Here is a 26,436-nt window from a genome sequence, read left to right on the forward strand (position 1 = left end):
TCAGAGCACAGGAAAGGAAAAACTCATTAAGATGTCATTTCAATAGTTTTCTGTGTGATTGTGTCCTTTTCTTACTGAGCTGAGTAATGGTCAAAGTTATGAAGATCCTTTGAAGTTACATGTCTGTACAATCTCCACAAGAGTACATTTCATACGCTTTTTCTTCCCTCCCATTTCCTTTGCCTTTACCTAATAATAAAAAAAATGGTATTATTCAAAAGTTATTTTCGGAAGGTAACTGCACTCAACGTAATGGCATAGGCCTAAGCTATTATCAGTGGAGCGAGAGAGAGAGAGCGAGCAGTTCAAACAAGCACATGGAAATGTTGTATACCATTAGTAGCACTTTAAGGAAAGTATTGTCATTCCAACATGCAGGCTGACACAAAAACATAAATCAGTAATTGTTTCATGGATTTAATGGATTAATAAAGATAGAGCGTAAGCGAGGGAGAGAGAGAGAGGGAGAGAGAGAGAGAGAAGAACACCGGGTTAAAAACTGAACTGTGAAACAAACATTAGGAACCGTTATTGAGGACAGCATGGGACTTATGAATATGTTGGTCCTTCTGTGAAGTATATATTTGGGGCAAATCATCGAAACAAATGGAAAAGAACAGACCACCACCTTACACTATGTTTATTAACGTAGCCCTTGAAAAGAATGACAACAAATGTTTGTTTTTCTTGTCGGGCTAACATTAGGGGGGGTCATCCCGGTCATCCCTGCAAATTACAACTGTGTGCTCAAAACACATTTCCCTGATTCTCTCTGTCTTTCCTTATCATTCACGTGCACCCGAAATGATATACAGTAGTTTCAGTGCCAAGAATTAAAGTCAAGAGTCAATTGTCATATTTAGGAATCAACCTTTTATCAAAGCCACACCAAGGCAAGGTTAGCTACCCAAGAAGATCACACTCAGCTGAGAACCCAAATTACCCAAACGCCACCCAAAGTTAGGAGGTGGCCGGGGAACTGGGGATTAGTCCCTATAACATGTTACATTTTAGTCACTTAGCAGACAGTCTTATCCAGAGTGACTTACAGTATTGAGCGGATCGATTTTATTTTTACCGATACTGGTCCCCTGTGGGAGACAAACCCACAACCCTGGTGTTTAACATGCTTTCCATGCTCTACCAACTGAGTCAGATATGTACCCTGACCATTGTGTATCCTGTACAGTAATACCACCACCCCACTGTTCCTTACAGGCCTATGGGATCTTTTTAGTTGAGAAAATGAAAATCTTTGGGGGGAATTAAATTAAAGTCTCCCCCACATATCCACCCTGTCATCCACCCTCCCTAATCTAAACGATACAAACTTGAAAACACTGTCTATTGCTGCATGGCTTCACTCCTTACAGTTGTGATTGGAGGGTAAGGCTTTGGGCCGTGGGTGGCGGGTGGAGTGTGGGGGGACAGCTATCCAAGCCCCTTCTGCTCGTAGGGAACTGGGAGTATCAAAACATTGGGGTGCACATTCTCCTCTTAAGTCTGGGGAAGAGGGGTTCATGTGCAAAGGGTCTTTGAACCTTGCGCTGGTGTACCGTACCTGGAATCCCTTCTTATTGCTGGTGACATCAGAACTATATAACGATGGCATCCCCAGCAGAGTAGGATCTCCTCAGGGGGATGAAAGAAAGTGAGTGAGAAAGAGAGAGTCAGAGAGAGAGAGAGAGAGGAGAGAGAGTCAGAGAGAGAGAAAGAAGAAAGAGAGTCAAAGAGAGAGGAGAAAGAGAGAGAAGAAAGAGAGTCAAAGAGAGGAGAAAGAGAGTCAGAGAGAGAGAGGAGAAAGAGAGTCAGAGAGGGAGAGGAGAGAGAGTCAGAGAGAGAGGAGAGAGAGTCAGAGAGAGAGAGAGAAGAAAGAGAGTCAAAGAGAGAGGAGAAAGAGAGTCAGAGAGAGGAGAGAGAGAGTCGGGGAGAGTCAGAGAGGGAGAGGAGAGAGAGTCAGAGAGAGAGAAATAATCTTACACTTCTACATTTTAAAAGTATCAAACACCCCTGGCATTTTGTGAAACGCTACATACAGTAAAAATATGTACAGTAGCTGTTACAGTCTAGTAGGTGTACTGAAACCTTTGGTCGTCCTTACCCCAGATCCACAGTAACAGTAGCCAAGCCTTGGGGCCTTGATATCAGCACCGTCAAATAGCTCCACGTAGTCGTAGACGCAGCCTGCCTTTTCCTCAATCTCAAAGGTTTGGAATATGAGCTCTACTCTGTAGCCCTTCTCAGCAGAGACCACCCATTGACAGTCAGACACCCTTGGGTAGTTGTTATCCCCAAACTGGGCGTGGGAGTAAAGATCTTTGGTCTTGACCTCAGCTTTAATGCTTCCTCCACACTCTGAGAACGCACAGCCACAAAATGAGAGACCGAGGCTTAGAGAAGGAACTCATTCAGATATGGAATGTGCAATTTAGCAACACATAATTCTCTGAGAGCCAGTTATCTTCCCCAAAAAAATTCCACTACATTCCCTGTGGTATTGTGTAACTTTATACGCGTGAGTTGAAAGAGACCACTAATCACAGAACCAGATGGCAACATGGACATTGTAACCCTCAATTTATGCAGGATTAATTCCTTGAGATGAATCCTCTCATTATTCAGGGGTCCTGACAAAACCACATATGTTGTTCATGCATTACTAACATAATGTACTGTACTTTAGTGATAATATAATACAAACAAAACAAAAAACAGAAATATTGCCATCAGCATACAAGAAGAAATTTGCATCAGTGGACACAAAGCCGATCATTAATGATGGAGGAGGTTAAAAATGGTCCCAGGATCAAATCCTTGTGGCCCATCCTTTTCAACCACCTGTAATTGGAGTTGTCTTTGGGATAACGCCTTTTTGATTGATTTGAGAGACGAAATGAGCCCACCTGGATCAAAGGCCTTGCTAAGATCAATGAATACCTCTTAACTGGTCGGCTGAATTTGATGGATTATTTATTATTATTATCAATATTTTAAATAGGCTATGGCAGTGGATTGACCAGACCTAAATGAAAAAGGTTGAATAATTGATTATACAATCAATATTAGTTGATTATTCAAATTTTTCTGAAATAAAAAAAAACATGATAGAAGTTCGCACATCTCCCCGTGCACAAATAAGAAGGATCCATTTCAGTCCTTTCCTTTCTGGTGTCACAAAATCCAAATGCCAGTGTACGTGTCACCCACCTGCACTGTCTCAAAGCCTCTCTTTTGGACTAAGTTGTCAGAGAAGAAGCTCAGGAACATCTTGTTGCCGCTGGAGATGACTGGTGAGGGTTTCTTGGTGCCACGGAAGCATCATAGACTGGGGGCCCAACCGTCACGCCCATTGTAGATCGCCAGGTGGTTGTAGGCACACTCCGAATGAGCCTCCATGTCGATCTCTTTGAAAACCTGAAAATTGTATGAAGATTCAGCGAGGTAGGTGGTAAGAATCTACATGAACCTTATTCTGATCATGTCTATGTACTGTTACAATGTAAATTACAAGCATGACATAACAGGTGCTATTAAAACAATGCCAATCTTGTCATGATACTAGCAGTAAACATAGAAGTTTGATGATGTGGCCTGGGGTGGTAGAGAGGGCCCAGGTACAGGCCTTCTTGCTGGGGTACTTTTCAGGCCAGTTGGGGCTGGCGGAGAGGCCTGGACACACTGCTTACCACATGATCACAGCCGGCTGGAAAAGAAACATCGCCGAACAGCTCAATAATCCAAGAGGACAGATCATATCCCCAGCTCTTTGATTTCATGAGCCATGTAAAGTAGGATGTCAAGGGCTTTATGTAATTCCTGGATGGATGGATACGGCCTTTCTGGGTGATACAGCCTTTCAATATCAAGCCTGATATTGGGCGTTGTGAGCAGCACTGTGTGAATACCCTGGACAGCTACCAATGTGCCTCTGACCCTAGTTCTCCTAAAACACCATCAATGTGGTATGAATCACAACTTCACCATCCCACTCACAGGACAGTCTCAAGGTTTTTAATTGAATAATGAGCTTCTCAGGAAATAAGTATCCCAATATTGAGACCATTGTATTTAAAAAGCTGTCATCAATCATTGTCTTCTAACTAAATGTTGATATTCTTTACTACTCTGAGAGAGCTCACTAGGTTGCAAACTGCTACAGTAAGTGAAGTTAATGAGAACGTCAGGTCCCACCTATAGTACCAGTCAAAAGTGGTACTTATTAATTCAAGTTTTTTTTTTCTTGTTTTTTTTCTTCTATGTTGTAGAATAATAGTGAAGACATCAAAACTATGAAATAACACATGGAGTAAGTAACACAAATTTTTGATTTTAGATTCTTCAAAGTAGCCACCCTTTGCCTTGATAACAACTTTGCACACTCTAGACATTCTCTCAACCAGCTTCACCTGGAATGCTTTTCCAACAGTCTTGAAGGAGTTCTCACATATGCTGAGCACTTGTTGGCTGCTTTTCCTTCACTCTGCGGTCCAACTCATCCCAAACCATCTCAATTGGGTTGAGGCCGGGTGATTGTGGATGCCAGGTCATCTGATGCAGCACTCCATCACACTCCTTGTTGGTAAAATAGCCCTTACACAACCGAGAGCTGTGTTGGGTCATTGCCCCGTTGAAAAACAAATGATAGTCCCACTAAGCGCAAACCAGATAGGATGGCGTATCTCTGAAGAATGCTGTGGTAGCCATTCTGGTTAGACAGACAGTGTCACCAGCAAAGCACACCCACATCATCACACCTCCTCCTCCTCCTCCTCCATGCTTCACGGTGGGAATCAGACATGTGGAGATCATCCGTTTACCTACTCTGCGTCTCACAAAGACAAGGTGGTTGGAACCAAACATCTCAAATTTGGACACGTCAAACCAAAGGACAGATTTCCACCAGTCTAATGTCCATTGCTCGTGTTTCTTGGCCCAGGCAAGTCTTCTTATTATTGGTGTCCTTTAGTAGTGACTGACCTTCATGTCTTAAAAGTAATGATGGACTGTCATTTCTCTTTATTTATTTGAGCTGTTCTTGCCATAATATGGACTTGGTCTTTTACCAAATAGGGCTATCTTCTGTATACCACCTCTACCTTGACACAACACAACTGATTGGCTCAAACACATTTAAGAAGGAAAGAAATTCCACAAATTAACTTATAACAAGGCTCACCTGTTAATGGAAATGCATTCCAGGTGACTACATCATGAAGCCGGTTGAGAGAATGCCAAGAGTGTGCAAAGCTGTCATCAAGGCAAAGGGTAGCTACTTTGAAGAATCTCAAATATAAAATGTATTTTGATTTGTTTAACACTTTTTGGGTTACTACATGATTACAAATGTGTTATTTTATAGTTTTGATGTCTTCACTATTATTCTACAATGTAGAAAATAGCAACAATAAAGAAAAACCCTTGAATGAGTAGGTGTCTCCAAACTTTTGACTGGAACTGTATGTTGTTCAGTTATTCAATATGCACTAGGGTGTAGACTACAGCTCTACAAAATGAAATAAGCATCCATTATCGTTAAGTAGAGTCATTTTGAATACCATATTTTGAGTGGCATTAGGAAAGAAAAATAACTTTAGCGCTAGCAATGGAAAATGTATACTACGCAAAGTGCAATCATGTCCTCTTGATGCAAAATAAAGTTTAAAAAATTAAAAACGAATGTATCCTCAGATGCCAATCAAAGCTTGATGGAATAATTTTCATAATCGACTTTGAATCAGGTCTTGTTGCTCTGGAATATGTGAAAAGGCTCTTTGCATGTATCCTAGCTTTTTCAAAATCCATTTAGTGCATCGTTGATAATACAACTGTGATGAAGTGCTATGACTGTTCTAAAAACACACTGTTTCCTCTGATAAAGGAGGATCGTTGAGGTGGCAGACACTGAGTTCATAAATAAGTTTGTGTCTAATTGATGTCCAAGTGATGAAGAATATCAACATTTAGTTAGAAGACAGGGACTGATTAGTGTTTTTTAACTACAATGATGTCACTATTGGGATATTTATCTCCTGAGAAGCTCATTATTTCATTAGGATTGCTCAGATGGTTATTTGGTGATGTTAGACTGTGGCTTGAGTTGTTTAACACCATGAAACTGTCCAGTGATGATGAAGTTGTGTGATTCATACTACGTTGGCGGTGTTTTTAGGAGATGGATAAGTAAGCACCCCTTGCACTCACCCTCACAGCTGTGCCTGTCTGAGGCGAGCTCAAAGCCAGGGCCAGAGGCACATCGGTAGCTGCCCAGGGTATTCACACAGCGCTGCTCACAGAGCCCAATTTCAGACTTGGAACACTCGTCCATCTCTACCACCCACAGAAGCTGTCAGGATATACCATTAAGAAGAAAGGAACCAGAGGAAGCCATCACTTCTGCTACACATTGTATTAATACTTTCACTTCCTTCACATAGTATTTCCAGTCGACAGAAATAAAGAGTTCATAATATACTCCATCTCTTTCATCCAGAAAGGCCGTTGTGAAATCACATGACGGAAAAAGAGAAAATGGAGTTAACATTTCTAAGAAACCCTCAGACTTCCCTCCCATTGAAGGAGCGTACACTAACCACAAAATCATAATGCAAATGCCCAAAGTAAAATTATTGAAACTTTTATTGTGTACACACAGGTGGACATCCTGCCTTCCATCTAAAGCCCACAAATACTAAGTATTTCAAATGAACTGATATGCGGAGGAAGACGTAACGTAACTCTTTTATTCGATAAGTCAGCCATGTTAGAAGATGGTTCCACAGATATTCATGTCAACTAATATAATATTACAAATCCTTCACTGGTAGTAAATGTTGTAAAGGATTTTGGTGCAAAATTACCCAATCCTGTGGCATCTCATCATGATCACTAACACTAGTCACAGATGGACACTATTCTTGATCTCTGATATTTGAAGTAGTTTGCAGCAAATCCAGCCTTGTTCACTGACCCATCAGACACAAACTTCATCCAGAGCTGGTTGGAGCTGGTCTTGATGTCATCTGGTTTGTCTTAGTCACAGAAGCAGCCCAGCAGTGGAATGCTCTCTGACTTCCCGTTTCTCACCTCCAGGTAGTCATAGGCACAGCGGTCATGCCTCTCAATCTGTGGTAGAGACAGGCAAGGCACATTGGAGAATGTTGACACAGGATGCTCAACTGTCCAACAAATTCACATCTACTCTGCTCTGTCGGTTATAAATATGATTATTTCAAACTGACATAGAAGTCTCCATCACAAGTCAAATCAAATTGTATTTGTCACATGCGGCTGTCACGTTCTGACCTTTATTTCCTTTGTTTTGTATTTATTTTAGTATGGTCAGGGCGTGAGTTGGGTGGGCAGTCTATGTTTGTTTTTCTATGTTTTGGGGTATTTCTATGTTTCGGCCTAGTATGGTTCTCAATCAGAGGCAGGTGTCATTAGTTGTCTCTGATTGAGTATCATACTTAGGTAGCCTGGGTTTCACTGTGTGTTTGTGGGTGATTGTTCCTGTCTTTGTGTTTGCACCAGATGGGACTGTTTTAGGTTTTCTCACGTTTGTTGTTTTTGTTAGTTATCTCATGTGTAGTTTCTTTATAAATTAAAGAACATGAATAACCACCACGCTGCATTTTGGTCCGCTTCTCCTTCACCACAGGAAAACCCTTACAGCGGCGAATACACCATGTGTACACATTCTCGGGAAATGCTTACTTAAAAGCCCTTAACCAACAATGCAGTTCAATAAATAGAGTTAAGAAAATATTTACTAATATAAACTAATGTAACAAAAAAATCAAAAATTATAATAATAAAAAAGCAACACAAGAAAATGACATAATAACGAGACTATATACAGGGGGTACCGGTACCAATGCGGAGTCAATGAGCGTGGGTACAGTTTAGTCGACGTAATTTGTAAAGTTAATATGCATAGGTAATAAACCGTGAGTAGCAGTGAGTAGCAGCAGGGAAAAGTACACTGTGCATTCAGCACCACGGACAGAACTCTTGTTAACGGGTATGCACAAAAACACAAGAAAGAGAGAGAGCTCAACATTACATTTAAACGACTCAATCAGTTTGAGAAGTGAAGTCTCTGATGGGCATTGACTAGAGCAGCGAAGTCAGGTATGGTTTCTGACGTCGCTATGCGTCGGATTGCTGAGAGGTGAGAGTCAGAAAGAGATGATCTGTGCCTTGACTTGTTATATTTCATCACTGAAAATGTCTGTTCACATACATTGGTTGACCCAAAAATGTACAAACATCTTTTGAGCATGACTCCTAATCTTTGGAAATGTTGTTAATCGAGAGATGCATAGAACCTCGTCAGTGACATTGTTTTGAATAGTTCTCCAATCACTGCATCAGACTGTACATCAATATGCACAAGTTGCAGGTCAGTGGGAGCATTATCCACATTGAAGGTGAAAGGAGAGGAAACCAACAGCATGTCATTTTCCAACACTTTGAAATCCTCAAAACAACGAGAAAACTCACAGTTCAAAGCACACAGCAGCGATGTGTACTTGCTGGTCATCTGATAGTGAACAGACTAGTATGGGAAGGTGGGTGATATTTGTTGGCTTCTACTTGACGGGTCAGGAGGAGTAATTTACCCTTGAAAGCTTTGACAAGGCTGTACATCTGATGTGCAAAAAGGCCCTTCCCTTGTAGTTTGGAATTCAGTTCATTCATGAGGGCCATGATGTACATGGTGAAGGCAAAGTCAGCCAACCATTCTTTGTCTTGCAGTTGAGGGAAATCCACATATTTTCCTTTCATTTGCAAAAACTCAGCAATCTCTGACTTCAGGTCCCACACCCTTTTAAGCACCTTTCCCAAATGCAGCCATCTCACGTTTGTGTGGTAGGGGAGATCTGCATGACCTGTGGTTTAACTGCCTGTGGTTTAAAGATTTTGCTCTTATGAAGTTTACCACTTTTGTGACTGTATCCACAACATGACTCATTTTCAGAACACATTTACAGAGCACCTCCTGATGAATAATGTAATGCAGGAAAAAAACAATTCTGATCTGGATTCAGCTCAGCTACTTGATCTTGTATCCTTTTCAAGAGGCCAACGGTTTTTCCTGTCAAGTTTGGGCACTCTTCATTGACTGCACTGAAGCAAACTCCTCTGTAAGTTCAAAGTCTGGGGTTATGCCTCGTAAGAATATCAACAAGTGCACCGTGTCATGTGCATCATTGCTCTCATCCAGGGCCAAGGAGAAATAGGTGAAATCTTTTACCTTGTCTTTCAACTGTTGTTCTATATTCTCTGCAATGTACTCAACACACCATGTCACTGTTTGTCTTGACATGGAAACATTTTCAAACAGCTCTTTCTTGTTGGTGCAAAGTATTGCTGCAGAGTCAATTAAACATTCTTTAATGAATTCGCCCTCAGCGAATGGCTTGCTATGTTTAGCAATTTTGTGGGGCAGTACATAGCTAGCTCTCACAATTTTGTCGTTATTGTATTGTGAAAAGTCATTGCTGCTTTTTCAACTGAGAAAGCAACTATTTCGATGTACTTGCACTCTGCTCAGAAGACATATTTCTATATTTCTCTGCATGCTTCGCCTGGAAGTGTTGGGACAAGTTGTAGTCTTTCAAGACAGTGATGCTCTCTTTGCACACTAAGCACACAGCTTTCCCTGATACCTCAATAAATACATATTTTGATGTCCACTATTGCTGGAACACCCAATATTCAATTGTCTACTTTTCTTTTCTTTTGTTGGCACAATTTCTAGCTAGCTACTATTTGTAACTGTGATGTGTATATCAAGCTGTCAGTCACTGCCTGTCCTCGTGCAGTTATTTATACGTGCCTTGAAAATAAATGTCCCACAAGCGGTAGGAGTTAAATCATTACACATAGGCGAGTATTCATTGGGCTTTTAATTTGAATAACAAATATGTTTTTCAAAACTTTACTATCACAAAATCTTTACGTGATCTGAGCATGATTCCGCGGGCCATATTGAATCAGGTCGCGGGTCGCATACGGCCCCCGGGTCAGCATTTGCACAGTCCTGGCCTAGTAAATACACTACCATTCAAAAGTTTGAGGTCACCAAGAAATGTCCTTGTTTTTGAATGAAAAGCAAAACATTTTGTCCATTAAAATAGCATCAAATTGACCAGAAATGCTGTGTAGACATTGTTAATGTTGTAAATGACTATTGTAGCTGGAAACGGCTGCTTTTTTATGGAATATCTACATAGGCGTAGCAGCAGTGCCAGTGAAGGAGTGACAGAAGAGATTGAACAAGCAAGTAATAACGGAAAGGAAGAGTATGGACAGATTCGAAGTGAGGAAGATGAGCTTTTAGATGATCCAGCATTGTGGCCAGAGAAAGTACACGACCATGAAAGAGAAGCAAGTGTTCGCAGACTAGCCAACAGGTGTGGCGAGGAGACAAAACTGTATAAAATCATGCCCCCAGACTCAGAAGGCAAGCCATTCCCCAACTATTAACAGTACAGTAAGTCAGCAAACAGAAGAGAAAAGGTGCAGAGAGACTGGCTTATTTATAGTAAGAGTGTAAAGGCATTATATTGCATTCCGTGTGTTCTTTTTTCTCATGAGCAAAGTAAACCATCACCCAGTTCTGAATAGTAAAGATGACTATAAGATATCATCAGTGTAATGGCAGAGGCATGTATGACAAACTACCAGAGGATGAGGAGGGTGTGTTTCACAAGAGCTGTTACTGGAAATGGAAAGATCTGCCGCATACCGTAACAACAGCTACAGGTATAGACAGTCAGCTGCAGAAACAAATCCAGGCAGAAAAAAAACTGAGCACTTCTAGAAAGGATTGTGGATGTGACACTGTACTTAGCATCTAGGAATCTGCCATTCCAGGGGAAATCACTCCATCTTGATGTGCGTAATGAACTTTGCCTAGGCTTACTCGAACTGTTGTCAAATTATGACCTGCTATTACGTGAGCACTTACAGAAAGTCAGGGACAAAAAGAAAGGAGCACGGCTGACTCATTACCTCAGCCCTGAGAGCCAAAACGAGTTCTCATGAATATGTGGTCAAAGGGTTTTGTAAACAATACTTTATGAAAGAGAAGATGCAATCTATTACTTGGTTATATGTGACATTTCTCGTACTGAGCAAAATTTATCATTGGTGAGATATGTACAGAAAGATAAAGTTCAGGGAACAGGTGACTGGGAAATAATTGAACGTTTTCTTGAATTTAAAGATTTAGCTAGAAAGACAGGCAGTGAAATATTGGAAGGGCATGGTATTGACATAGCAGATTGCTGTGGTAAAGGCTATGATAATGGTGCAAATATGTCAGGGAAAGTGAAGGGAATTCAAGCAAACACACTGCAAAATATTCCACTGTCCACATACTCACCTTGTGCCTCCCACTCTCTCAACTCTTAATCTTGCGGGATTACATGCAGCTCAGTCGTGCCCAGAAGTATCAGTCTTTTTTGGCTGTGTGAATCGTCTTTACAATCTGTCAAGTCCTAGCCCAGAACGTTGGGCCATTCTCAAGGAAAAGACTGGCTCCTGTCTTAAACGCCTTTCAGACACGTGATGGAGTGAGCATACTGCTGTGGTCCAACCAGTGGTAACTCATTTACCGTCTATCATCAAGGCCCTAGACATGCCTCTTGCTACCTGCAGCCTGACAAAACAAGCCAAATCTGGGTAAAGTTTTTGCAGTGCATTCAAATCAAATCAAATGTATTTATATAGCCCTTCGTACATCAGCTGATATCTCAAAGTGCTGTACAGAAACCCAGCCTAAAACCCCAAACAGCAAGCAATGCAGGTGTAGAAGCACGGTGGCTAGGAAAAACTCCCTAGAAAGGTCAAAACCTAGGAAGAAACCTAGAGAGGAACCAGGCTATGTGGGGTGGCCAGTCCTCTTCTGGCTGTGCCGGGTGGAGATTATAACAGAACAAGGCCAAGATGTTCAAATGTTCATAAATGACCAGCATGGTCGAATAATAATAAGGCAGAACAGTTGAAACTGGAGCAGCAGCATGGCCAGGTGGACTGGGGACAGCAAGGAGTCATCATGTCAGGTAGTCCTGGGGCATGGTCCTAGGGCTCAGGTCCTCCGAGAGAGAGAAAGAAAGAGAGAAGGAGAGAATTAGAGAAAGCACACTTAGATTCACACAGGACACTGAATAGGACAGGAGAAGTACTCCAGATATAACAAACTGACCCCAGCCCCCCGACACATAAACTACTGCAGCATAAATACTGGAGGCTGAGACAGGAGGGGTCAGGAGACACTGTGGCCCCATCCGAGGACACCCCCGGACAGGGCCAAACAGGAAGGATATAACCCCACCCACTTTGCCAAAGCACAGCCCCCACACCACTAGAGGGATATCTTCAACCACCAACTTACCATCCTGAGACAAGGCTGAGTATAGCCTACAAAGATCTCTGCCACGGCACAACCCAAGGGGGGGGCGCCAACCCAGACAGGATGGCCACAACAGTAAATCAACCCACTCAGGTGATGCACCCCCTCCAGGGACGGCATGAGAGAGCCCCAGTAAGCCAGTGACTCAGCCCCTGTAATAGGGTTAGAGGCAGAGAATACCAGTGGAAAGAGGGGAACCGGCCAGGCAGAGACAGCAAGGGCGGTTCGTTGCTCCAGAGCCTTTCCGTTCACCTTCCCACTCCTGGGCCAGACTACACTCAATCATATGACCCACTGAAGAGATGAGTCTTCAGTAAAGACTTAAAGGTTGAGACCGAGTTTGCGTCTCTGACATGGGTAGGCAGACCGTTCCATAAAAATGGAGCTCTATAGGAGAAAGCCCTGCCTCCAGCTGTTTGCTTAGAAATTCTAGGGACAATTAGGAGGCCTGCGTCTTGTGACCGTAGCGTACGTGTAGGTATGTACGGCAGGACCAAATCAGAGAGATAGGTAGGAGCAAGCCCATGTAATGCTTTGTAGGTTAGCAGTAAAACCTTGAAATCAGCCCTTGCTTTGAAAGGAAGCCAGTGTAGAGAGGCTAGCACTGGAGTAATATGATCAAATTTTTTGGTTCTAGTCAGGATTCTAGCAGCCGTATTTAGCACTAACTGAAGTTTATTTAGTGCTTTATCCGGGTAGCCGGAAAATAGAGCATTGCAGTAGTCTAACCTAGAAGTGACAAAAGCATGGATTAATTTTTCTGCATCATTTTTGGACAGAAAGTTTCTGATTTTTGCAATGTTACGTAGATGGAAAAAAGCTGTCCTCAAAATGGTATTGATATGTTCTTCAAAGGAGAGATCAGGGTCCAGAGTAACGCCGAGGTGCTTCACAGTTTTATTTGAGACGACTGTACAACCATTAAGATTAATTGTCAGATTCAACAGAAGATCTCTTTGTTTCTTGGGACCTAGAACAAGCATCTCTGTTTTGTCCGAGTTTAATAGTAGAAAGTTTGCAGCCATCCACTTCCTTATGTCTGAAACACATGCTTCTAGCGAGGGCAATTTTGGGGCTTCACCATGTTTCATTGAAATGTACAGCTGTGTGTCATCCGCATATCAGTGAAAGTTTACATTATGTTTTCGAATAACATCCCCAAGAGGTAAAATATATAGTGAAAACAATAGTGGTCCTAAAACGGAACCTTGAGGAACACCGAAATTTACAGTTGATTTGTCAGAGGACAAACCATTCACAGAGACAAACTGATATCTTTCCGACAGATAAGATCTAAACCAGGCTAGAACATGTCCGTGTAGACCAATTTGGGTTTCCAATCTCTCCAAAAGAATGTGGTGATCGATGGTATCAAAAGCAGCACTAAGGTCTAGGAGCACGAGGACAGATGCAGAGCCTCGGTCCGATGCCATTAAAATGTCATTTACCACCTTCACAAGTGCCGTCTCAGTGCTATGATGGGGTCTAAAACCAGACTGAAGCATTTCGTATACATTGTTTGTCTTCAGGAAGGCAGTGAGTTGCTGCGCAACAGCCTTCTCTAAAATTTTTGAGAGGAATGGAAGATTCGATATAGGCCGATAGTTTTTTATATTTTCTGGGTCAAGGTTTGGCTTTTTCAGGAGAGGCTTTATTACTGCCACTTTTAGTGAGTTTGGTACACATCCAGTGGATAGAGAGCCGTTTATTATGTTCAACATAGGAGGGCCAAGCACAAGAAGCAGCTCTTTCAGTAGTTTAGTTGGAATAGGGTCCAGTATGCAGCTTGAAGGTTTAGAGGCCATGATTATTTTCATCATTGTGTCAAGAGATATAGTACTAAAACACTTGAGCGTCTCTCTTGATCCTAGGTCCTGGCAGAGTTGTGCAGACTCAGGACAACTGAGGTTTGGAGGAATACGCAGGTTTAAAGAGGAGTCCGTAATTTGCTTTCTAATAATCATAATCTTTTCCTCAAAGAAGTTCATGAATTTATCACTGCTAAAGTGAAAGTCATCCTCTCTTGGGGAATGCTGCTTTTTAGTTAGCTTTGCGACAGTATCAAAAAGGAATTTCGGATTGTTCTTATTTTCCTCAATTAAGTTAGAAAAATAGGATGATCGAGCAGCAGTAAGGGCTCTTCGGTACTGCACGGTACCGTCCTTCCAAGCTAGTCGGAAGACTTCCAGTTTGGTGTGGCGCCATTTCCGTTCCAATTTTCTGGAAGCTTGCTTCAGAGCTCGGGTATTTTCTGTGTATCAGGGAGCTAGTTTCTTATGAGATTTTCTTTTAGTTTTTAGGGGTGCAACTGCATCTAGGGTATTGCGCAAGGTTAAATTGAGATCCTCAGTTAGGTGGTTAACTGATTTTTGTCCTCTGGCGTCCTTGGGTAGGCAGAGGGAGTCTGGAAGGGCATCAAGGAATCTTTGTGTTGTCTGTGAATTTATAGCACGACTTTTGATGTTCCTTGGTTGGGGTCTGAGCAGATTATTTGTTGCAATTGCAAACGTAATAAAATGGTGGTCCGATAGTCCAGGATTATGAGGAAAAACATTAAGATCCACAACATTTATTCCATGGGACAAAACTAGGTCCAGCGTATGACTGTGACAGTGAGTGGGTCCAGAGACATGTTGGACAAAACCCACTGAGTCGATGATGGCTCCGAAAGCCTTTTGGAGTGGGTCTGTGGACTTTTCCATGTGAATATTAAAGTCACCAAAGATTAGAATATTATCTGCCATGACTACAAGGTCCGATAGGAATTCAGGGAACTCAGTGAGAAACGCTGTATATGGCCCAGGAGGCCTGTAAACAGTAGCTATAAAAAGTGATTGAGTAGGCTGCATAGATTTCATGACTAGAAGCTCAAAAGACGAAAACGTCTTTTTTTTTTGTTTTGTAAATTGAAATTTGCTATCATAAATGTTAGCAACACCTCCGCCTTTGCGGGATGCACGGGGGATATGGTCACTAGTGTAGCCAGGAGGTGAGACCTCATTTAAAACAGTAAATTCATCAGGCTTAAGCCATGTTTCAGTCAGGCCAATCACATCAAGATTATGATCAGTGATTAGTTCATTGACTATAATTGCCTTTGAAGTAAGGGATCTAACATTAAGTAGCCCTATTTTGAGATGTGAGGTATCATGATCTCTTTCAGTAATGACAGGAATGGAGGTGGTCTTTATCCTAGTGAGATTGCTAAGGCGAACACCGCCATGTTTAGTTTTGCCCAACCTAGGTCGAGGCACAGACACGGTCTCAATGGTGATAGCTGAGCTGACTACACTGACTGTGCTAGTGGCAGACTCCACTATGCTGGCAGGCTGGCTAACAGCCTGCTGCCTGGCCTGCACCCTATTTCATTGTGGAGCTAGAGGAGTTAGAGCCCTGTCTATGTTGGTAGATAAGATGAGAGCACCCGTCCAGCTAGGATGGAGTCCGTCACTCCTCAGCAGGTCAGGCTTGGTCCTGTTTGTGGGTGAGTCCCAGAAAGAGGGCCAATTATCTACAAATTCTATCTTTTGGGAGGGGCAGAAAACAGTTTTCAACCAGCGATTGAGTTGTGAGACTCTGCTGTAGAGGTCATCACTCCCCCTAACTGGGAGGGGGCCAGAGACAATTACTCGATGCCGACACATCTTTCTAGCTGATATGCACGCAGAAGCTATGTTGCGCTTGGTGATCTCTGACTGTTTCATCCTAACATCGTTGGTGCCGACGTGGATAACAATATCTCTATACTCTCTACACTCGCCAGTTTTAGCTTTAGCCAGCACCATCTTCAGATTAGCCTTAACGTCGGTAGCCCTGCCCCCGGGTAAACAGTGTATGATCGCTGGATGATTCGCTTTAAGTCTAATACTGCGGGTAATGGAGTCGCCAATGACTAGAGTTTTCAATTTGTCAGAGCTAATGCTGGGAAGCTTCGGCGTCTCAGACCCCGTAACGAGAGGAGTAGAGACCAGAGAAGACTCGGCCTCTGACACCGACCCACTCGCTGCTTAATAGTTGCTCCTACCCTCTACTTTTTTGAACATTTTGTTAAAAATCGCGCAACATTTCAGCGCCCTGCTACTCATGCCAGGAATATAGTACGTTCATATGGTTAGAATGTGTGGATAGGAAACCCTCGGACGTTTTTAAAACTGGTTAAATCACGACTGTGGCTATAACATAACGTGCGTTACATCGGAAAGCGCAGGAAAACCTGATCACAGAAAATGGAAATAAATATCCTTGCGCCACTTCCAGCAATTGTTAACAGTGAGCCGAATTAGATAAGACCGAGCATTCAACTCCCACAGCATCCCCATGTTGTCTAGAGTCTTGTGAATTGAATCATCTTTGATTCTTGGTTGAACCGAAACAGGGGCACCACTTACCTCCGGTCTCCGCCCAGATCATTCCGGAAGAGCTCTCTCGTGAAATTTTTTCCAAGACGACAGCTAATGATTTTTACATCGCCTACGGATGATTTTTATCGCTTATTAACGTTTACTAATACCTAAAGTAGCATTACAAACGTATTTCGAAGTGTTTTGTGAAAGTTTATCGTCTACTTTTTGAATTTTAAAAATGACGTTACGTTGTGAAATCGCTGTTTTTTCGTTTATCACACAGTCTACATATAACGATATCTTGGCTTTATATGGCCCGATTTAATCGAAATAAAGACCCAATAGTGTTTATGGGACATCTAGGAGTGCCAACAAAGAAGATGGTGAAAGGTAATGACTGTTTTCTATTTTATTGTGCGGTTTGTGTAACGCCGAAATGCTAATTATTTTGTTTACGTCCCCTGCTGTGCTTTTGTGTTGTAGTGTATTGGTGCATGCTATCAGATAATAGCTTCTCATGCTGTCGCCGAAAAGCATTTTAAAAATCTGACTTGTTGCCTGGATTCACAACGAGTGTAGCTTTAATTTGATACCCTGCATGTGTATTTTAATGAACTTTTGAGTTTTAACTAATAATATTAGCATTTAGCGTAGCGCATTTGCATTTCCAGAGCTCTAGTTGGGACGCAAGCGCCGTAAGGCGAGTACAGCGGCTGCAATTAGAAGGCATCATGTTAATGTTACTACTTAGCTTCGGCTGTTGGAGGTCCTGACGAATCGTGTCCAGATAAAGCGTCCGGAGTGAAAAAGTTGAGGAAAAAATAAATATATGAACGGTAATTAAAAAGTGAAAACCGTAAAGTTGTCAGGTAGCAAAATAGGTTGGTAACAAAACGCACAGCAATTCGAAAACAATTGAGAATGAAGCCTAATTCTTCCGTCAGGAAATATTTCTCTGGACACTGAAGCAGCTCACATTAAGGCACTACAGGAAGAAATACAGGCTCTGTGTAATCAATGGGACGCTCTTCTGGCAGAAGCCTCCAAGCCTCCAAGGTGGCAAATGAAATGGGTGTAACTACTCAGCTTCACAGTGAACAGAGGAGCCGCCAGAAAAAAAGAAAACGTTTCCCTGATGAGACTGAAGATGACATAGCAGATGAACAGAAGTCAGACACTGGATTTCGCAACACAGTGTTTTATGTGGCTCTGGATAGTATGAACAATCATTTGGACATGCGGTTCCACACGATTGCAACTATATGCGAGGAGTTTTCACCAACACTTACATTTAGGAAAATGACTGAAAACAAAATGTGTGTATCTTGCCACAAATTGAGAAACAAGTACTCCAAAGATCTCACAGATGGATTTGAAAATGAAGTGTGACATCTTAAGGCGATATATGGTGGCACTTTTTCAGATGGTCTTTCTCCTGTAGAGATCCTAAATGACATCCACAAGATGCAGCTGCAGAGCATTTTTGGAGAGGTGTGCATTGCACTGTGAATCTTCTGTACAATGCCTGTAACAGTTGCTGGAGGTGAACGTGCCTTCAGTAAGCTGAAACTTATAATGAACCATCGGAGATCTACAATGTGCCAAGACAGGTTGAACAGCCTGCCATCCTTCAATTGAAAACCAGTTAGCTAGAAAATTCAACTTTAAAGACATTATAAATGGGTTTGCTCACAAGAAGGCTCGACACTGGGCTCTTGGGGCAGTGTAATATGAGTTTTGTTTACAGGGAACAAACACAAGGACATATGCCTTAACCTGTTCTACCCAAGCCTGCCCGGGGATGGGCAAAATACTGTTTCAGAGTATTTTCTGCCATGGTTTATCTCCTGTTGAACTTACTCAGGAATGCCCACATAATGTCTTGACACTACAGTTGCAGTTTCACATATGCTTGTTCTCTGTCGGTACCACATTGATGCCGCAGTCCATATAGTTCAGGATAAATACATAAAAATTGGGTATGTTATTTAGGCACATATTTAGGAATTATGCATAGGGCAGAAGAGGGTTAGCCTTGTTTATAAGAATTGGCAATAAATGATTTAATCTGAAACATATATTAATGATTTAATCCAATACCATATATTAAAAAACAAGTCACCAATTGTGTAGTTATTTATAATAAAGCATCATAAAAATCTCATATGTTAAGTTTGCTGAAAATAAACGCAGTTGACAGTGAGAGAACATTTATTTTTTTGCTGAGTTTAAAATATTAGCTCAAAAGTACCTAAATATAAACCGGAAACCTAAATATAAACAGTACAGTCACCCAAAATCATTTCCGGCATCTATTTCAGTCCAAGTCAAGCACTGCATACAAGTACATGATTGAGTGAAAATGACATTCCACCTCCCTTTCTGCATCATAATCTTTACCTCAAATGACTGGAAGGAGAGAGGCCCACATGGAAATCCTGTGCTACTGTGATCTTCCACACACACTCTTTGCTGGGCCGGTAGTCATCCGGATGGTTAGGTGACTGGATCTGGCCATTGTTCCTCTTCACCTCTCCCCCACAGATGGCTGGTGAGAGAGGAAGGGGGGGTACACCTTCCATGAATTCTTCTAACAACAATATCAACTTCCCTCTTTTTTTAAATCAAGGGAATATAGTGGCAAAACATGAGTTTTGTGTTTAGTGTTTATAGCCCTTACGTCATTTGAATATTGCAGAAAACTAAGGCTTTTCAGACACTAAAAGAAGGACATTTAGACAATATATAGACAATATGGTCAATGGTGAAATGGCTGATGTTACCTTCATACATGGCTGAGAAACGCTTGCCTACCCAGTTGCTGCTGCTCCTGGAATCTATCCATAGCCGGCAGTCCGTGGAAACAATGAGGCCAGGTAGACTGTCCCCACAGTAACGTCCTGATATGAAAGATAAACAAATAAAAACACAACAACAACAACTCCAGGGTAATGACTAATAACAACACTGAGGCGGGCAGGTCTTAGTTAATCTCAGTTACACAGACAGCTGGCGAAGTCTGATCTTTATGCATCAGTGTATTATTCTGAACATATTGTACATTCTATTGAAATTCTCTACATTTTCATAAACTGTTCTGCTCTAGGAATTCAAAATCTCAGGTGAACATTAAATTAGGCACAGATGTTTTCTAAATTACTTATTGGCAGATGTAGACAGCAGGCCTCTCTGAAGAGTTCCCTGTGGATGGGTTCCACTCTAAATCTTCGTCCATGTAAAGACCTTTCAGAGGGGTTTTTCTCCAGAACTCATTTCCGTCCTCCACATGGTCATACCAATACAAGTGAGTCCTGTAGAGGTCCATGGAGGTAAGGTTCAAAATGATCTGTGAGAGACAGACAGACAGACAGACAGACAGACAGACAGACAGACAGACAGACAGACAGACAGACAGACAGACAGACAGACAGACAGACAGACAGACAGACAGACAGAGACAGAGGGATTGGCGGGTGGTGGGTGGCGGGACACAATGCAGATAGCCCGGTTAGCCAATGTGCAGGAGCACTGGTTGGTCAGCCCAATTGAGGTTGTATGTACATGAATGTATAGTTAAAGTAACTATGCATATATAATAAACAGAGAGTAGCAGCAGTGTAAAAGGAGGGGTTGGGGGGGCACACAATGCAAATAGTCCGGGTAGCCATTTGATTACCTGTTCAGGAGTCTTATGGCTTGGGGGTAAAAACTGTTGAGAAGCCTTTTTGTCCTAGACTTGGCACTCCGGTACCGCTTGCCATGCGGTTGTAGAGAGAACAGTCTATAACTGGGGTTGCTGGGGTCTTCGACAATTTTTAGGGCCTTCCTCTGACACTGCCTGGTGTAGAGGTCCTGGATGGCAGGCAGCTTAGACCCAGTGATGTGCTGGGCCGTACGCACTACCCTCTGTAGTTCCTTGCGGTCAGAGGTCGAGCAATTGCCGTACCAGGTAGTGATGCAACAAGTCAGGATGCTCTTATCCAGAGCGACTTACAGGAGCAATTAGGGTTAAGTGCCTTGCTGAAGGGCACATTGACAGATTTCTCACCAATTCAGCAAGTCGGGAATCAAACAAGCGACCTTTCGGTTACTGGCCCAATGCTCTTAAAACTTCTTATGGCCTTTGGGGCAGTATTGAGTAGCTTGGATGAATAAGGTGCCCAGACGTGCCCAGTGTAAACTCCCAGTTGCTAATATATGCATATTATTAGTATATTTTGATAGAAAACACTCTGAAGTTTCTAAAACTGTTTGAATGATGTATGTGAGTATTACAGAACTCACATGGCAGGCAAAAACCTGAGAGAAAATCAAACCAGGAAGTGGGAAATCTGAGGTTGGTTGATTTTCAACTCAGACCCTGATGAAGTTACAGTGGGATATTGGTCATCTTGCACTTCCTAAGGCTTCCACTAGAAATAAAATAAATCACTGAGGGAAGGCCAATTAGATTTTTGTTTTCTGCACAAGGAAACCGTCTTTAGAAACTTGTTTGAGGCTTCTACTGTGAAGTGGGGCCGAATGAGAGTAGAATGAGTCAGAGGTCTGGCAGCAGTCACGCCATGGTAACGCTCATTTCACATGAGAGGTATCTCCCGTTCCTTTGCTTTTCTGAAGACAAAGGAATTCTCCGGTTGGAATATTATTAAAGATTTTATCGAACAAATCAAACATATATTGTGGACCTGGGATTCCTGGGAGTGCATTCTGATAAAGATCATCAAAGGTAAGTTAATATTTATAATGTTATTTCTGACTTCTCCTGACTCCAACATGGCGGATACATGTATTTGTTCTCTGAGCGCTGTTCTCAGATTATAGCATGGTTTTCTTTTTCCGTAAAGCTTTTTTGAAATCTGACACAGCGGTTGCATTAAGGAGAAGTATATCTTTAATTCCATGTATAACACTTGTATTTTCATCAACATTTATGATAAGTCTTTCTGTAAATTGATGTGGCTCTCTGCAAAATCACTGGATGTTTTTGGAACTACTGAACATAACGCTCCCAATGTATACTGAGATTTTTTTTATATAAATATTAACTTTACCGAACAAAACATACATGTATTGTGTAGCATGAAGTCCTATGAGTGTCATCTGATGAAGATCATCAAAGGTTAGGGATTCATTTTATCTCTATTTGTGCTTTTTGTGACTCCTCTCTTTGGCTGTGTTTTCTGTGGCTTGGCTCTGACCTAACATAATCGTTTGTGGTGCTTTCGCTGTAAAGCCTATTTGAAATCGGACACTGTGATGGGATTAACAACAAGATTACCTTTAAAATGGTATAAGATACTTGTATGCTTGAGGATTTTTAATTATGAGATTTATGTTGTTTTGAATTTGGCGCCCTGCACTTTCACTGGCTGTTGTCATATCGATCCCGGTAACGGGATTTCAGCCCTAAGAGGTTTTAACCGCTAGGAAACCTGCTGCTCCCAAGAAATCCACCACAAAATGGTGATTTAAACCTACAACCCATTGGCTGCAAGGCAGGGATTCAACTCCAGAGCCACAGACTCCTGAGGCTATTAAGAGGCTATTTCTGAACAATTCTAAACAGGAAAGACTGAAGCCAATGTACTTCAATAAAATTCAACCAGAACTATCATCTCCTTTGGTTGTATGATACGATTTGTTTGTTGTCAAGTGAACTGACAGAACTCACTGAGAAACTCACTGCACAGATATGAACTGAGTTTGACGGCTAGCCCGTGGCTGTTTCAACCTACTTTCTCTTCAGGTGTGACAGAGATCCTCCAGATACAGTGGACGTAGGCTGCATATCCATTGGGATAACCAGGAGAGGAGAAGTTTCCACTACTGTCCTGTAGGCGGTCCCCACACCCCACACCCTGCCCACGAAACACAACACAGCACACAGTGAAAAAGAAACACACTCTAAACACACCACAGAAATGGATACAGTAAGCTACAATAGAGAAACTTTGCTGGGATACAAAAGACAAGCTTTCGTTTCAGCTGTCTCAACTAAGATTTCCCTTAGCCTTAAAAAGGAGGCACAATACCAAGCACTTGATGGTTGCTGATTGATTGGTTGTTGAATTGTAACAACTGTGGCCCGTTCCTGGGGCTTGAGTTCTCCAGATTACAACAATAAACTGAATTCCAATTTTTGGAAACTAAAGAATCAATCCATCTCCTTTGAATGGGTAGTAGTCAGATCTTGTGCAGGGTTTATTCTCATGTTCTCTCTGACATTTCAAGGGGTGAAAAGCCTACATGAGTCAGGGGGTCTGTGAAGTTGGATATGTCTTGTACACTTGTAGAGTTTGCGAGCTTGTGCGATGTCCCCTTTGCTCAGCCTTGTCCTTTGCCCAATGGGTGGCCTGACTCCATTGACATCCGCATAAAGGGAAACAGAGCCACTCGTCGCCCCAGTGCATTTGTTCTGGTTTTTGTTTATTTGATGAAAGGTAGAGGAGCATCCAGCATCGTGGTAAAAAAAAAAAGCAAATTAGAGTACTCCGCTGTTCTATCACATAAAAAGTGTATGTTGTTTGAAGTAACTTCTTTGTTGTTGTAATATCGCAAATGGATGTGGTAGTTTCGCCATTACGGATCCAGCTTTAAGAGAGACCTCTCCCTATTCTCTCTTTGCAAAACAAAATGTTTCATTTGTATTCAGCTGATTTTTAAGCCTTTTTTGTACTGTCAAAACTCAACCATTCATCCTATAGACATCACCATCATTAACAACCGTTCCATCACTAGAAAATAACCATTCATCCTAGATCATTAACAACAGTTCCATCACTAGAAAATAACCATTCATCCTAGATATCACCATCATTAACAACAGTTCCAGCACTGGAAAATAACCATTCATCCTAGACATCACCATCATTAACAACAGTTCCAATACTGGAAAATAACCATTCATCCTAGACATCACCATCATTAACAACAGTTCCAGCACTGGAAAATAACCATTCATCCTAGACATCACCATCATTAACAACAGTTCCAATACTGGAAAATAACCATTCATCCTAGACATCACCATCATTAACAGTTCCAATACTGGAAAATAAGACATTTTCACACGGGGTTCCGGTTTGACACTTTTCTATTTTATCGACCTCCTTTCTGTCCCCCCAGCAGCCAGTTGTCACCCAGTTCCCATGGTAATGCACCCTTGAATGGCAGGCTTTATGCTGTGCCAACGGGCTCAGTGGAGCCCAGCACTGAAAGCCTAGATTGTCCCAAACAAAGACCCAACTGACAGCCCTATATTTACCCTGGCCTGCCACCATGACCTTGGCCTGCAAAGTGTTGGTGGAGGTAAAAAATCGTAACATCAACAGGGTAACAACATGCATGAGACAGAAATCAAAAGGTATCAGTCTTCTGTGAAATCATTCTAATCACAATCAGGACCCAATCCCCGTGGCATCCCAGGGTTCTTTGAAGTCAGATCGAGGTGCAAAGTGTTTGTTTTGAAGGAAGATAACCAGTTCCTGACAATGACATTGCTATTATAATATGTATACTAATTAGAAGATGTAATGCTTTCATGCACAAGCAACCTGACTAGAACATGTCAGGTGAAAAACAACGTACTTGAGTGAATAATACTCAACTGAAGGTTAGACTAAATCAAATGTACAATGAATAACAATATAAGCGCAACATGCAACATTTTTTTTTACTGAGTTACAGTTCATATAAGGATATCAGTCCATTGAAATAAATTTAAAAGGCCATAATCTATGGATTTCACAGGACAGGGCAGGGGCGCAGGCAGCCATGGGTGGCCTGGGAGGGCACACACTTGGAAGCCAGGCCCACTGTCACACCCTGACCTTAGTTATCTATGTTTTCTTTATTATTTTGGTTAGGTCAGGGTGTGACTAGGGTGGGTATGCTAGTTTTTGTCTTGTCTAGGGTTTTTGTATATCTCAGGTTTTTTTTAGGTCTAGGTATATGAACAGTATGTCTATGGTGGCCTGATATGGTTCCCAATCAGAGGCAGCTGTTTATCGTTGTCTCTGATTGGGGACCATATTTATGTAGCCATTTTCCCTTGGGTATTTGTGGGTTCTTGATCTATGTTTAGTTGCCTGTTTGCACTATCCATATTAGCTTCACGGTTCGTTTTGTTGTTTTGTTAGTTTGTTCAGTGTTCTTTCTTTATTAAAAGAAGAATGTATGCATACCACGCTGCGCCCTGGTCTCCTCCTTACAACGGATGTGACACCCACCTATTAGGGAGCCAGGCCCAGCCAATCAGACTTGAGTTTTTTCCCACAAAAGGGCTTTATTACAGACAGAAATGCTAATCAGTTTTATCAGCTGTCCAGGTGGCTGGTCCCTGTCTCTGACAATCCCGTAGGTGAAGAAGCCAGATGTGGAGGTCCTGGGGTGGCGTGGTTACACGTGGTCTGCAGTTGTGAGGCTGGTTGGACGTACTTACAAATTCTCTAAAATGACATTGGAGGCAGCTTATGGTAGAGCAATGAACATTCAAGTCTCATGCCAATTGCACACTCCTTCAAAACATGAGACATCTATGGCATTGTGTTGTGTGACAAAACTGCACATTTCAGAGTGCCTTTTATTGTCCACAGCACAAGGTGCACCTGTGTAATGAACATGCTGTTTAATCAGCTTCTTGATATGCCACACCTGTCAGGTCAATGGATTATCTTGGCAAAGGAGAAATGCACACATTTGTGCACAGAATTTAGCAAAGTCAGGTGCAGTAGAGCAGAGATTTGTGAACAAACCCCCCCCCCCCCCCGACGCACGGCTCCAGCGGTGTGTCGACGCGATGGTGGAACTCACGCAGCAGTTCAGGGTCCAATACATCATCCACCGGAACCCAGCACCTCCCCTCCCACTCCACGAGGTACTGAAGGCCCCTCGCCCGACGCCTCAAATCCAGGATGGAAAGGACTTAGTACGCCGGGGCCCCCTCGATGTCCAGAGGGGGAGGAGGAACCTCCCCTATCTCAGACTCCTGGAGCGGACCAGCCACATGGAACGAGGGGTTAATATGGTAATCGGAGGGAAGCTGTAACCTGTAACATACCTTGTTCACTCTCCTCAGGACTTTGAATGGCCCCACAAACCGCAGACCCAGCTTCCGGCAGGGCAGGCGGAGGGGCAGGTTTCAGGTCGAGAGCGCGGCGCGGCCTGCTGGAGGTGACCATGGGCGGCTTTCCAGGTCTCCTCCGCGCATCTGAACCAATCGTCCACCGCAGGAGCCTCGGTCTGACTCTGATGCCACGGTGCCAGAACCGGCTGGGGACATCGATCAGACACTATATCCTCAGGCACCCCGGAGTGCCAGAAGATGTGTGTAAACAGGGCCTCCGCAGTTTGTAGGGCCGTAGGGAGACCGGGCAGAGGGAGGAGACGACAGGACTTAGAGAAATGATCCACAATGACCAGGATCGTGGTGTTTCCCTGTGAGGGAGGAAGATCCGTTAGAAAATCCACCGACAGATGTGACCAAGGCCGTTGTGGAATGGGTAAGGGATGTAGGTTACCTCTGGGCAGAAGTCTCCATGCCTTCAAAGTCTTAACCACAGCCAACAACTCCCGGTCTCCCACATCATAGTTCTGCTCGGCCGGGCTGAGCTTCTTCGAGAAGAAAGCACAGAGGCGGAGCTTCGGTGGCGTGCCCGAGCGCTGAGAGAGCAT

The 26,436-nt window shown here is 42.6% G+C and overlaps 1 pseudogene; it reads right to left on the reverse strand.

Moving 5' to 3' along the window:
• Positions 1–219: 219 nt before the first annotated feature.
• LOC115117590 (bone morphogenetic protein 1-like) lies at positions 220–26,436 on the reverse strand (annotated as a pseudogene).

Source organism: Oncorhynchus nerka, linkage group LG4 (genome assembly GCF_034236695.1).
Source record: "Oncorhynchus nerka isolate Pitt River linkage group LG4, Oner_Uvic_2.0, whole genome shotgun sequence".
Lineage (NCBI taxonomy): Eukaryota > Metazoa > Chordata > Actinopteri > Salmoniformes > Salmonidae > Oncorhynchus > Oncorhynchus nerka.